Below are 13123 nucleotides of genomic sequence, written 5' to 3'. Positions count from 1 at the left end.
ACTCAGTAGTCTCAGTTTGTTTTGTGGTTCCCCTGCAATCATTTTGTTCATTCAATTTTGCATGTCTAAAAGCTCTTTTTCTTTTACGATCTTTTGTAAGCCTGGCTGTCCTTTTCTCATTAGACTCATTTTGTCTTCTTGCTTTTTTGAATTATTATATTCTCTCATTTTTGTAAGTCTAGCTTCCCTTTGCTCAGTTGTCTCATTTGTTGATTTGGTTTTTCTGGCATTATTATATTCCATCATTTTTTTAAGTCTAACTTCCCTTTTGTCTGCTGGCTCATTTTGTCTTCTTGTCCTTTTTGAATTTGTATACTTTCTAATTTTTTCAGGTCTAACTTCAATTTTTTCTGTTGAATCATTTGATTCTTCCCTTATTTTCAATGATTGTCCTAGTACTTGTTAAACAGCTCAGTAGAATCTGCCATATCTGGATTTGTGGTAACACTTGTAGAGAATTCTGTCTCTATATCACTGTTATCAATACACTTTACACCCTTTAACTCGAATGGTATTACAACATTACCTTCATAGAGCATTGATGATAATTGAAAATATTCTGCAAGATTTGTTATTCCTTCCACTGATGTTAAAATACAGTATCCCAATGCGGATGGTCTACCACATAGGTCACGTGAATGTGAATCAAACACTTTAAACACATTGGGAAAAGGCATCATGATTGCTACAGTATTCATACCAATTGTAAGTAAACAACTTTTATAGTTTAAAGAATAAAATACTTCATTTAAAGCATATTCAAGAGTCACATACGGGAGACTATTTTCACTTAAATACAATGCAAAAGGAATTACTGTATTGCAAATTAAAAGTATGATTGTCTGTGTCCACAAACTCAGGGACATCAGTTAATAATAAATAACTCTTATTTATACTTTGGCTGATAACATCATACAAACTGTTCCCATTTATTAAAATTGTGTTTAGAATTGATCAATCCCAAATATTACTGACTTAATTTCTTTGTAAAAAATTGCATATAATGACATGGCTACACACTGTTTACCAGCATTCACACCAAACATTAGGTCATTACCTTGATCAAAATCAGCATGTACTGTACAGACTGAGTGAACTATATCATTTATAGTCCTAGGACCTGGATTTTCCTCCACATCACTGGACAGTCTCAGTAATAATAGTACATAAACATTATTATAGTATATCATTTGAACATACCCTAAGCATAATTCACTGTTTTTTTGGCTCTTATTCAATTGGCTTTTGAGATAAGGCAAGCAGAATACATTAAAGTAAAACATTAATAGTAATTGATTCCAAAGTATACCTTTAAGACGACACAGACTGTTGCGACAATCTGTAAAATTGTGATGTGAACCAATCCTGGCCCGATAAACTTCAATAGTCACACCCATATTTATGGTCTAGAACTCAGAAAACAAATGTCAATTCTTGACTTTATAAAGTGTTTTATTTGTCAGTAATTTGCTGCAAGTCGGCAGGTAATATTTGGGTATGTTATAAGGTCATCAGTATATTTGTTAAAAAGTGTTGTAACTGCAAGTTGGCAGCAATGTTAAATAGTTTGTTTGAGTATACCAGCGCAACGGCTGTCGTTTTATGTACCCGCACAATGGCTGGGTTCAATTTCAATACCCGCACAATGGGTGGGTTCAATTTCAATACCCGCACAATGGCTGGGTTCAATTTCAATACCTGCACAATCGCTAGGTTTAGTTTTGCTATGTGGCCCTTCATGTAAATGCCCTTCATGTAAATGAGCGCCTGATCTATGACGATCAGTGCGAGCAAGAATGGCTCCTGTTTTAGTTTTTTTTATACGTCGACCTCACGTTTAGCGCCTGACAAAAAGTCAGTGCAGGCAAGTTTGCCTTGTTTGGAATGTACGCTCTTATATTGTGACTCTGATTGCAATTCGACCACAGTGGACAAATGAGCGATGAAAATATGTAATTTCACAAAAATAAGAGCTACGTGAATGATAGAATAGCACTTACTTTGACTTTGGATCATCCCCCAAAAACCAATATTAACAAAAAGACTGAATAACCTTGGAAGTTGGAAGCATATGGTTGAAAGCAGTTCGCTAAAAAATATACTAAATCTCCGACAAAACACGTGATTCGACGATCAGCAATAGTGCAGAAGTTGTGCCGAAGATGCTGATATTAATCACTGAGCTATATAATAATTCCAAATTAAGACATAATTTGGAATTATAATATAGCTCAGTGATATTAATCCTATATTTCGGAATCGGAAAGGCCAAGGTCATGGCCTTGTTTTCGTCTGGACGTCGCACGTGTGTTGCGCATCATTCGCGAAAAACAAATTTCACAAACAAGGTTGCAAATGCCAAAGCGCTGGCAGTGGCAGCCCCAGGTTTTAAGTTACAGCTTGTTTCCGATTTGTTTGGCTTGGCCAATCAGAATATGCCAATTAGCCAATATGGCAAAATGATATTTTTCACGCACTTGTATGTTGTATCACGCTCTTTTGCTCTGAGTTTTCAAGCATACACTGTCGTTTATGGATATCTGCACTTTCACACTCCTATTGAGTACTTTTCCTGTGGAATTTATCATTACCTTGGGAGTTGAAACCTTCGATTTGTCTAGGTGAGTGTGTGACACTGTGTGGTGTTCTTATATTATTAATTTTTAGTGCGCTGTATATTTAAATTGTTGAAGGCCAAATGGCCAAGACACACCGAACATGTGACAAATTAAACAGAGCCGTTTACATTTACAGCGTTGGTTTTTTTTTCATAAAACTGTTATTTTTTTCAAAAAGCTTTATAACACTTTTCATAGTTTCATTGTGAAATCGCTTCGGTGTGTTTCGGCTTTAATATTTAATTGACCAGGGACCGCGGAGGGGGGGGGGCTGGGGGGCTTTAGCCCCCCCAATAATTTTCTAAATACATTTGATTCCTTTATAGCGATTTTTATATGGCCGTAATAATACGAATAAAAACTCCTCATAGTAAGTTGTGTAATCATAATTATGTGTTCACTATCCGTGTCGGTGAACAATGTTTTCATTGAAGTGTTTACAAGAAAAATCTAAATAGATAAGTATGGACCCGCCCCCGAGGGTTCACTCTTTCGGCTTCGCTAGCCCCCCCAATCCAAAAACTGCTCCGCGGTCCCTGTTGACCATTGACAAAGCTCACAAATGACAAACGGCCAGGGGCTTGAAGGCATTAGCGTTCGTCGAAATAATAGCCGTATAAAGTTTTTTACTGTAATTATACGACTATGCAAAGATACATAGACAGAAAGACCGATTATTATAAGAGCAACTAGCAAGCAAGCTCATGACTATATTTACGCATCTTAAAAACGGACTTTGCCAGCCTATGTTTATGGCACTTCTTCTTTACCTTTCATATTTTTAGCATTAAATATATAGGCCTATAGGTTTTACTAGAGGAAATTAGTCATAGTGGTCGTGTAGTGGTTAACAAGCGCCACATGGCAGCCCGCTTTCTGTGCGCAATGCTATGGGTATATTTTCTGACTTCACCTTTGAACACATGTTTTGAACTAATATTTTTCTTATCTTATCTAGAGTCATGACTGAAAACACCAAAGTGGCAGATAATTTTCACATAATATTAGAAATACCTTGATAAATATAAATATTTGGCTTTGCCTGTTTGCCAACTCAATTGAGAAATTGGATCCCCATCCCACTTTTCCAATTACAATTATCATTTATCCAGACTAAAATTCTTCCAAAAAAAAACTTTGGAACAAAGTTTAAATATTTGGTCATGTCAACCACAATTTTGCTTTGGATTAATGACAGCCTATATTGTCAAGGCATATTGACACATAATTCAATTTACCAACATTGAATACTTGTGTATTTTCATTTTTCCAACTTAGTATATGGTTTCCTCTATTCTGATATTTAATATCTTTTATTATATTCTTATCTTATATTCTTTTTAAATTCTAAGAATGTTCACCAGTTTCTCCAAAAACAAATGCCAATGAGATTGATTACTATGTGCACTCAGTTTCTCCAATCAAGACTGGTCGTGACAAAAAGTGGCGGTACTTTGACTGCAATCTCCAGACTAAAGATAGCATTGTAAGAGCTGTTTTTCACCTGAACGTAAAAACAAATTTGACCACTACAAGAAAACCAAGTCACCTCTCAAAATCACAAGATATAACGAGAAGACTAAGTATGGTACAACAAATGTCATTATAGAAAGGCACACCATTGTTGAAACCTCCTCTATACTTCCTTTTGAACGATGTGATGTAAGTCAAGATACCACAATCAGCTCTCTCAGCAACGTTTCATCTGGTCGGGGTCAAGAACTCATCAAACAAGATGGACTTGTGTCAGATGCCACCGGCACAATTAAAGTAACATTTTGGGGTACATTTGTTCATGAAGCACAGAAAGGAAAGACTTATGCACTTGTCACCGGAAACCCCCATCACCACCACCCCGGGGAAACATGGGGTATATGTGGGAGATAATGGGGGATTAGACTTTTCTATGCGCCCCATAGGGTGGGGGCTTAGGTCAGTTTTGTCAACGACAAAAATTGAAAGGGGACTGGGATCGAATAAATGCTTGATTCAAAATGGCGGACATCCACATGGAAAACACGGAGGTCGAAGGTGAGAAATCTTGAAACTTATGTTTTATTCATGATTTATTCCCGGTTTTGTATATTAAATAGTCTGAATACTCACTTTTTATGATTTATTTTTTTGTTTTGTATCAAATTATGCATTCATTGTAAAATTTTGTGCTTACAGTGAGAATACTTTTACCTACTGCAAAACGTTTCCAAACAAATTTTAATTTCACAGCTTTTAAGTGTTTACCTACTCTAGATCAAACAGACAAGGAGAAATATTTGCTTCATCGCATGTAAAACAAAGATAAGGTTCAACTCATCATATATATAAAAGCAAAAAATACTAAATTTTGTTGTTAATTCAGAAATATTGTCAAGGAAATTCCGGTACTCAACAATTAATAAGTTTTAGAAACTCGGAGTCAGAACAAACTACAGAAATGTAAATGTAAAGGTTTTTGTATTTTGTCTGTAGACTGTATTATTTTGAACTGAATATTCAAATTTTAATAGTTTCACATAGTTTTGGGTAGTGTAGTTTTGTGTAGTGTACTTTCAGGTAGTGTAGTGCTGTGCAGTGTGGTCTAGTGTAGTGTAGTGTAGTGTATTGTGGTGTGGTGCGGTGCAGTGCAGTGCAGTGTAGTGTAGTGTTAATAGTGGAGTGTAGTGTAGTGTAGTTTAATACAAGCTACTTATCTTTGATATCCTTTATGATACCTATGCACTTCTAAATACCCTTTCATGTACTACAAGTTTTGTTTGAGTTTAATATGCTGTGTTTTTTAATAGTTCTCAATTTTATTTGCTATCTTGGTGGGCTTGTAGCTACATGCATGCATGAATCATTGTTGTGTATTTTGTGTTTTCATGTTCTTGGTTTAATAGAGTATGTGACTGTTTCATGTCTTGGTGATGAAGTTAATATAGCATTAGAAGATGATGGCACTCTACTTTTAAGTAGTTTACAAGCTAATTTTGCAAACGGAAGTGGCCTTTTAAGGCAAGTTGTTTCCTCCAAGAGGCAGATGGGGAGAACGAGCATATTCAGTTATTACTCAAGTCAACAGTCCAGCAGCACCAAGCAGCACCAAGCAGCACCAAATCAGATCATCTAAATGTGGTGAATAATACTATCAGTTCAAGTACTATTAATTTAAAAAGCAAGGTGATGAATACAGGGGATGTGTGCAGGACAAAACAATCAACACTTATAGCTGATGGAAAAACGCTGAAGTTGGGTCCTGAATTAGTTGTGAGTATACATAAATATAATTTCTTTCAATGTTTCCATAGTAAGAACAGTAATGTTTTGTTTTGTGGAAACACAACAAATTATTTATTACCTGTAAGCTCAGATCATTATCAGTGAAAGTGAAATTTTTTCCCCTACCCTCAGGTAGAAAGCTGTGCAAATAATGATTCGTTAGTTACCAGTGTGGAAGTAGATGCTGAGGAAATAAAAGAGCATAGTGTCATCTATAAAAAGTCTCCTGATCTATGCAGTCCATTGTTACAGCTCTGTTTGGATCATCCTTTGTTGCTGCAAGAGAGAGGAAAATTGCTTTCTTTGGCACATGAAAAAGTTCATGCTGAAGGCTATCAGTACAGGAAGAAGAAATCTCAATCTAAACTATTTGGCAGTAAGACAGATACTCCACAGGTTGCCAAAAAGCCAAGATTGACACAGGAACTAAGGGACAAGAGAATTACCGCAATCAACGAAGACCTAGCTGAACTAGATACAAGGCTGATATACCTTGAGAAATCGAGAGATAAATTTGTGGCTGTCCAGCAATATGAGCGAGCTGCTGAGAAGAGCAAAGAGTTGTCAAGTCTAAGAGCAGAAAAGCGGGTGCTGCAGTCGGAAATGAGCCAAATGCAAAAGCTGGAAGCCAAATCCCAGAAGTACTTGACATCTAGAAAAGCGTCGACTACAACACAGAATACGTCAAAGATATCCGACCAAACATCCAATGAAGATCAAAAACAACGCAAGCTGCAGTCATTTTTTAAGACCAGTGCGCCTTCGCCCACTGTCACAGATGCTACAGCTGAGGAGAAAGATGCCGATATTATTACGCTGATGGATGATGAAAAAGTGAGCCCACAGCATAAATCCTGTACATCTGATTCCGATGAGGATAATTTTTTGTTGGAGAGTCAGAAACGCAAAAGCAAACTGAAAAACTAAATTGGTATAAGAACTTTAAGGCAACCAGATTAGGTAATAGCTATAAGGTGGCCTTTGGTGTTTACGTTTCTCCAATACCTGTTTCAAAGTTTAATTTGCAAGACTTTATTGCTATAAGACCTTTGTTTTGTTCATATAAACATAATATACAAGAAGGAAACGCTTGTAAAGATTGTTTGGCACTTGTTGGATTCGCAAAATTTCTGGAGACGGAGTGCATTGTTGAACTGTCTACAACATACAAGAAATTTTTCCCTCTCATTTCATATAAAGCCGATCAAGCTGTTAGAAAAATAATGCAAATGCCTGTCTCTGTTGTGCACATGAGTTTTCAAGGTCCTGGGTCACAAAAATTATTTGTGATTGCCAATGTTCCTGGTATGGACGTTCAGAGATTTGCAAGACTTGCTGAAAAGTGTTTGCCACAAACTCAAACAACGACAGTGATGACAAAAGCCATGCTTAAAGATCTGTGTAGTATGGCCAGTTCAGAGTCAGATCGACTTCTTATTAAATTTGCCTGTTGCAAAGGGCAGAACTTGTCAAATAAATGGTTTTACTGATTTTACTAAACAAGAAACAAAAATTAACAAAGCCATCAGTTCATTGAGAGAAGTTCGTGAGGCTGTTGACATGCTGGCAAATGTAAAAGATAAAGCCATATTACAAGGATTTGGGTTGACCATAAGTTCGGATGAGGACAGTCTACAAGATGAGTCACGTTCAGACAGTGAAGGGGACTGTACCTGGGTTTCTGAAGAGGAAGATCATGTGTCAAGAGTATGCACTTCTCAGTTGGAGCAAGAGTCTGGGCAGCTAGCCACTAACAATCATATTTTCAAAAAGTTTGGAACGTATTCAACAGTCACAAGAGGGCTGATATTCCAGAAAAGTATTTTATATATCTTTCTTTGTGCTACAAGGAGAAATGCCCGCACCCAAAATGTAATACTGCAACATCAAACCAACGTTATTGGTACGAAGGTGGACCTCCACTGTCGTACTTTCCTCTTCCAGTCCCTGACCCAACTAGACCTTGGGGTGCCGACTGTTCAAGTTGCCAAGGCCCTTATCCTGGCCATTATATGAAACCTCGAGAGGCTTGGCTACAGCTATCTGTAGTCCTCCAGAAAGAATTTGATCAGAGCATTAAAAAAGGACAGAATATCATTGAAGATGAAGTTAAAAAAGCAAATTTGGCAAAAGACACCCATTTAACAGTCCAAGAAATTACTATGTGGCTAAACCATCTTCATGATGTAAGGATGAGGAGACAAAAAGGAGCCAAGAAAGCAGCGGCAACAAGAGCTGCTAAAAAAGGTTAGTATTTGGACCTGTGACTCAATTATAACAGATCATATCGAAAAACTTATTCAAAATTATTAAACTTTTTAAATAGCATCCATTGAAGCCCAAGACTTGTCGGAAGACTCGGGAGATGAAATCGTCTGTCCTTGCGGTGAGCCAAACAACAAGGAAAACATGATTGGTTGTGACAACTCCACCTGCCCTATAAAGTGGTTCCACTTCTCGTGTGCATCAATTACAGCAACAAATGTTCCCAGTGGAAAGTGGTTTTGTCAAAACTGCCAAACATTGTAGATGAAAGTTCGTCTACAATGTTTGGTAGTTTCATCTACAGTGTTTGACAGAGCCACTTTGCACTGGTGAATAATTATGGGAAATAAAATAGGACGTTTTCATGTGATGTCATCAAAACTCTAAAATCTAAATTATAAATCCTATGAACCTGAGCGTTTTATATGGTTTGCAGATCGTTGTTGTGAAGTAACGTCGAAAATTTTAGGTTGATACATTTCTTCTAGTGTTAGTATTTGTTAAACCCTTAAAAGTGTTGTTAAACCATTCGGAGTTTAGATCTGACCATTTTCATTAAAATTCTGCTTTTGATTCTTGTTTTTTTTTCTGCGCCATGTTGGTGTTCCGAAATGGTACACCAACATGGCGGCCTCGTATTAAATAAAAAATTGACGTTTTAATTTCCCTCTTGTTCCACTACCAACCGCGCTACCAGTCGCAAATTTTGGCTCTAGTTATATTTTTGCTTGCTTTTTGCAAAACATAGAAAATATTACAAGAAAGTTAGCTGGTGAAAAAGTCTGACGTCAATGAAAACGCTCTACAGAGGTGCGCACAATTTGCACAAAGCTACTGTAAAAAAGCGTGTTGTTATTTAAAAAATATTATAAAGTTATATACATAAAGTATTGTGATGAACAGATTAACATGAACGCTACCAATGGTCTAACAGTTTGTGGGTCAGAAAAAATTTGAACTTTGAAGCTATTTTGGTTTACAACACTATTACCAGTAAAGTTTTTGGTACATTAATCAAGGTTGATTGGTCATTCCACTCACATACCAGTTGCAATATCAATATTATCATTTGTTAATAACAAAATACGAAATAATAAGCTTTCAAATAGCGTTTTAAATATTTGATGTCGTACGAGGAAATTTTTAAATTTGTTTAAATGCTTTAAATCAGAGTATCTTCAAAGTATGTCTCAGCGTGAGGTCTTTAAAACCAACTGTATTTACATTTAATAAACAGTTTGTTATTTATTAAAATTTTTTTTTTTCGTTTTACGATAAATTCACTCCTGCTTGAAAACTCGACACACTAAAAAAATTGTGTTTTGAAACTTTATATTTTGAAACACCTTGTTGTAGGTGGGGCTTCGGCAGTGCTGCTTGCCCTATATATGGGGCATTTTCCTGCATTTTTTTGTTCAGCTTTCTAATCCCCCATGTTTCCCCAGGGTGGGGGTGGTGGGGGTTTCCGGTGACAAGTGCATTACAACTTCAAAAAATTTATATATAACTAGGGATCCAAGGATAGTGCAAAGTTTTCATGTCCTGTAATACCTATTAAAGCAACCAGACGTTTGTCCCAACATAAACATTTTGACTTATGCCAGTAAAAATATAATGAACTAGGTTAAACATTAATCAAAAGGAAATTACTCAAAGTACTCAAATTACGTTAGCCGCGGATACTGTCACTATTAAATTATAATTTTAGTTGCCCATGTAAACCGGCCTAACCGGGCGTGATTTTCTCAGTGTAGCCTCTTTTCTTCGTCAAACAACTGTGACTACATTCACTACATTTATATGATGGCTACAATTTATCCGTCACTTCATAAGAATAGCCAAAATAGTTGCGTTGTAAATAATGTAAATAAACCGCGGTGCATATTATGTCTATGATGTCGATACTTCGACGCGTATAAATCGATACAAAACAATATACTTATAATCAATACTGTATACCGCCAAAATGATTTGAATACTGCACAAAATGTCCGTTTTGAATAGTATCATTTTGTACTGTATGCAGAATATCAGGTATCGACTTGCTATCGACAATTTAATATACATGTGTAGCAGTCTATAAATACATAAACAACACAGCGTCGTTTCTTCCTAACCTCTTAGCTCTATTTAAGGAATAAACCTTCCAAATTATATTTGTGTTGAATTGAATGCTCGTAATTCATAACATAAGTTGATAAATTGCGTAGATTCTCAAAGAATTGCTCGATTTTTACGCCCGGAATGTTTTGAAGCAATGCTCGTCGCTCCTCGTTTCTTTACATCGTGAATAATGTTCAAGTCTCGACGGCACATGCGCAGTTGCGACATGTGAGAAAGAATCGGGTGTTTCGGGGGGGTAATTCTGCGCAAATCCCTTTAAAACAAAACCCAAACCGCGGAAAAGCAATGCTTCAAAATTTACAGTAACCGCCAAAATTCCTCAATATTTTGGTGAACTTTGCAAAAGGGACATAGTGCATTAATAAATAAAGCAAGTTAAACTGATTTAAAAACCTTAAATTACTGATCATATACAAAAAGTTACTACACGCATAAATCAACCTACCCCCCGTAAAGTTTACACTATGACTGACTGACTGTCTGACTTACTGACTCGTTTGAATTTTCGCCACTCATCACAATACTGCAAAGTTTCTCAAACTTTGCACTAAAAATGACAACTTTGGAGTTTATATCACAATATCACCGAATTTTTCACACTTGAGGAAACAGAGTAAATCGAAGAACCACTTGCCAAACCCTGACAAACAATCAATTGACTGTCAATCTACTAGGAATTTCTTCAGCCAGTCAGTACTCCAGCTGCTCCTCTTGTAAAAGAAAAGTTGAAAGCAAAGACAACCCTACCATTGCATTCTGTTCACAATGCAACCTTACTCTGAAAGCAAGTCGTTGTTCAAAACAGTGGATAGTTAAACTGTTTGTTCAAAGCAAGGAAAATCCCAACCATAAATTCAATTTGACAGCCTTCAACAGCATTGTGCATCAGCTCATAGCTAGATGTTCCACCAATGACTCCCTAGATAAAATGACACCAGAAAAGCTTATCAATCAATTGATAGCAGACATTGATGAACTGGACATTGTTTATGATACTATCCAGAAGAAAATCATTGAACTGTCCTAAGTTATGTTTATAGGAACTGCACAGTAACATAAAATAAACTAAAATGAAAAAAAAGTATAAAGTTCTGTTAAATTAGGCTTCCTAGTGACAATTGTTGTTTGACAAAATGGTATATATTATATATCATTTAATTAAAGAATTCCATATGACTTTGAACTTATATATATATATGTTAGGTTTTGATTTGAATATATTATCAGTAGTTTACATACACATATATTTCTACAATATACACATTAAATGTACATGTGATGTTGCTACTCTGAGTCACCAACCGGGCAAGATGATCAACAGATATTTCAAGTTGCTAAGTACGTGAATTTAATTTACACACATTCAATTTTGAGTTGTCAAAATCTTACCTTGTAGCTCAGTTGGAAGAGCATTGGACTAGCAAACCAAAGGTCGTGGGTTTGATTCCCACCGTGGTCAAGCTAATTTTTCACCTTGCCCGGTTGGTCACTCAGAGTAGCAACATCACATATACATTTAATATACATACCTGAGTCTTTGCATTATTACTAATATACACATTGTCTGAGAGTTTAAACTAACTTGAGTAAAATTTTTATATTAATTATATGTCTAAACATGGAATTTTGGGAATGGGACTTGTTGCATATTGGTCTTTGATTACTCTTTTTCGATACAACCTGATCTATCAAGTCCCCTGCATTTTAGATATCTCAGCCATTTCCTTCCATCTTTCACCACTAGTAGTTAAGGGGTGCTGACACATTTTTGATGCATGTGTTACATTTCTCATGAAACTGAAGCATAACTTTTGCCAGTTTCATTCAAAACTGAAGCATAACTTTTGCCAGTTTCATCCAAATAGTATAAAGAAACTAAACCTTGAGATCTTGTTATAAATCAATATGTTGTGTTTGTATCCCTGTTCCACTGCTTCAACATGGTGTTTGTAAATTTACGCATAATTCCTTTGCTCAATTTTAGTGTTTACAGGAAGCATAATCTAGCATTTAATATTTTGATCTTTTTGAAGCAAATGGAATAGAAATATTTCATATTCAAAAAATACAAATGTGTGCAAATTAACATTTCCATGTATGTACAAGTCAGGACGTTCGGTTAGTTATTTTAGTTCGTTTCGGTCGTCCGATAATCACTGAAGATGTCGACAAACACTAATAGTTTATAATCGTGACAGTGAATCGTGATCAATTGTGATCTGTTCACTTATCCGCTTAGCAAGCTCAATATTTATAATATATACTGTATTTGTTTAAATATTTGTAATTCAGGCATATTAATATTTGCACGAGTTCTCTGGATTAGAATATATTTTTATTGATCTTTCAACTTATTGCTTATTGCTTTGGAAAAACCTTCAAACTTTTCAAATTCACCAATATCAATATGATAACTACGTATTAAATTTATCAATATCATAATCATTATAATTAATAATAAAATCGAGACAGAAATGTTGATGTTTTGCATAAAAAACTACAAATTTTGAGTGCAGTCAATGGTTTTGGCCAGGATTAAAGCTTTCTTTGCCTTTATATATGTTGCAAGTGTAAACTAGGCTTAGTAAAACATTGCTTTCACAATTATATCATTAAAAACACACATATTTCTCTGTTCATGACTGGCTGTGCCTTTTTTCCCAGGGTAATATATGGCGTTGTAAATCTATCATCCACTGCACAAATGCTCTACAACAAAACTTCGTGTACAATGAGCTTTTGCACAAATTTAATAGCGTCCGCATCATTGTTGAAAACATTTCTCCCTGAACCAGAATGGGAAATGATGTGGAAACCTTTGCTTTGTATGTCACACTTTGATTTAGAGCCTTTAAAAG

The 13123-nt window shown here is 35.8% G+C and overlaps 1 non-coding gene across 1 annotated transcript; it reads left to right on the top strand.

Moving 5' to 3' along the window:
- The first annotated feature begins 11651 nt into the window (after nucleotides 1-11651).
- On the top strand, nucleotides 11652-11724 carry Trnaa-agc. Its single transcript has one exon. It is a non-coding gene; the product is annotated as a tRNA-Ala (tRNA).
- The last annotated feature ends 1399 nt before the right edge of the window (nucleotides 11725-13123 follow it).

Source organism: Dendronephthya gigantea, unplaced genomic scaffold (genome assembly GCF_004324835.1).
Source record: "Dendronephthya gigantea isolate DGI-Jeju-01 unplaced genomic scaffold, DenGig_1.0 000055F, whole genome shotgun sequence".
NCBI lineage: Eukaryota > Metazoa > Cnidaria > Anthozoa > Malacalcyonacea > Nephtheidae > Dendronephthya > Dendronephthya gigantea.
Note: the sequence above shows the minus strand (reverse complement) of the source record. Positions and strands in the feature narration are given on the sequence as shown.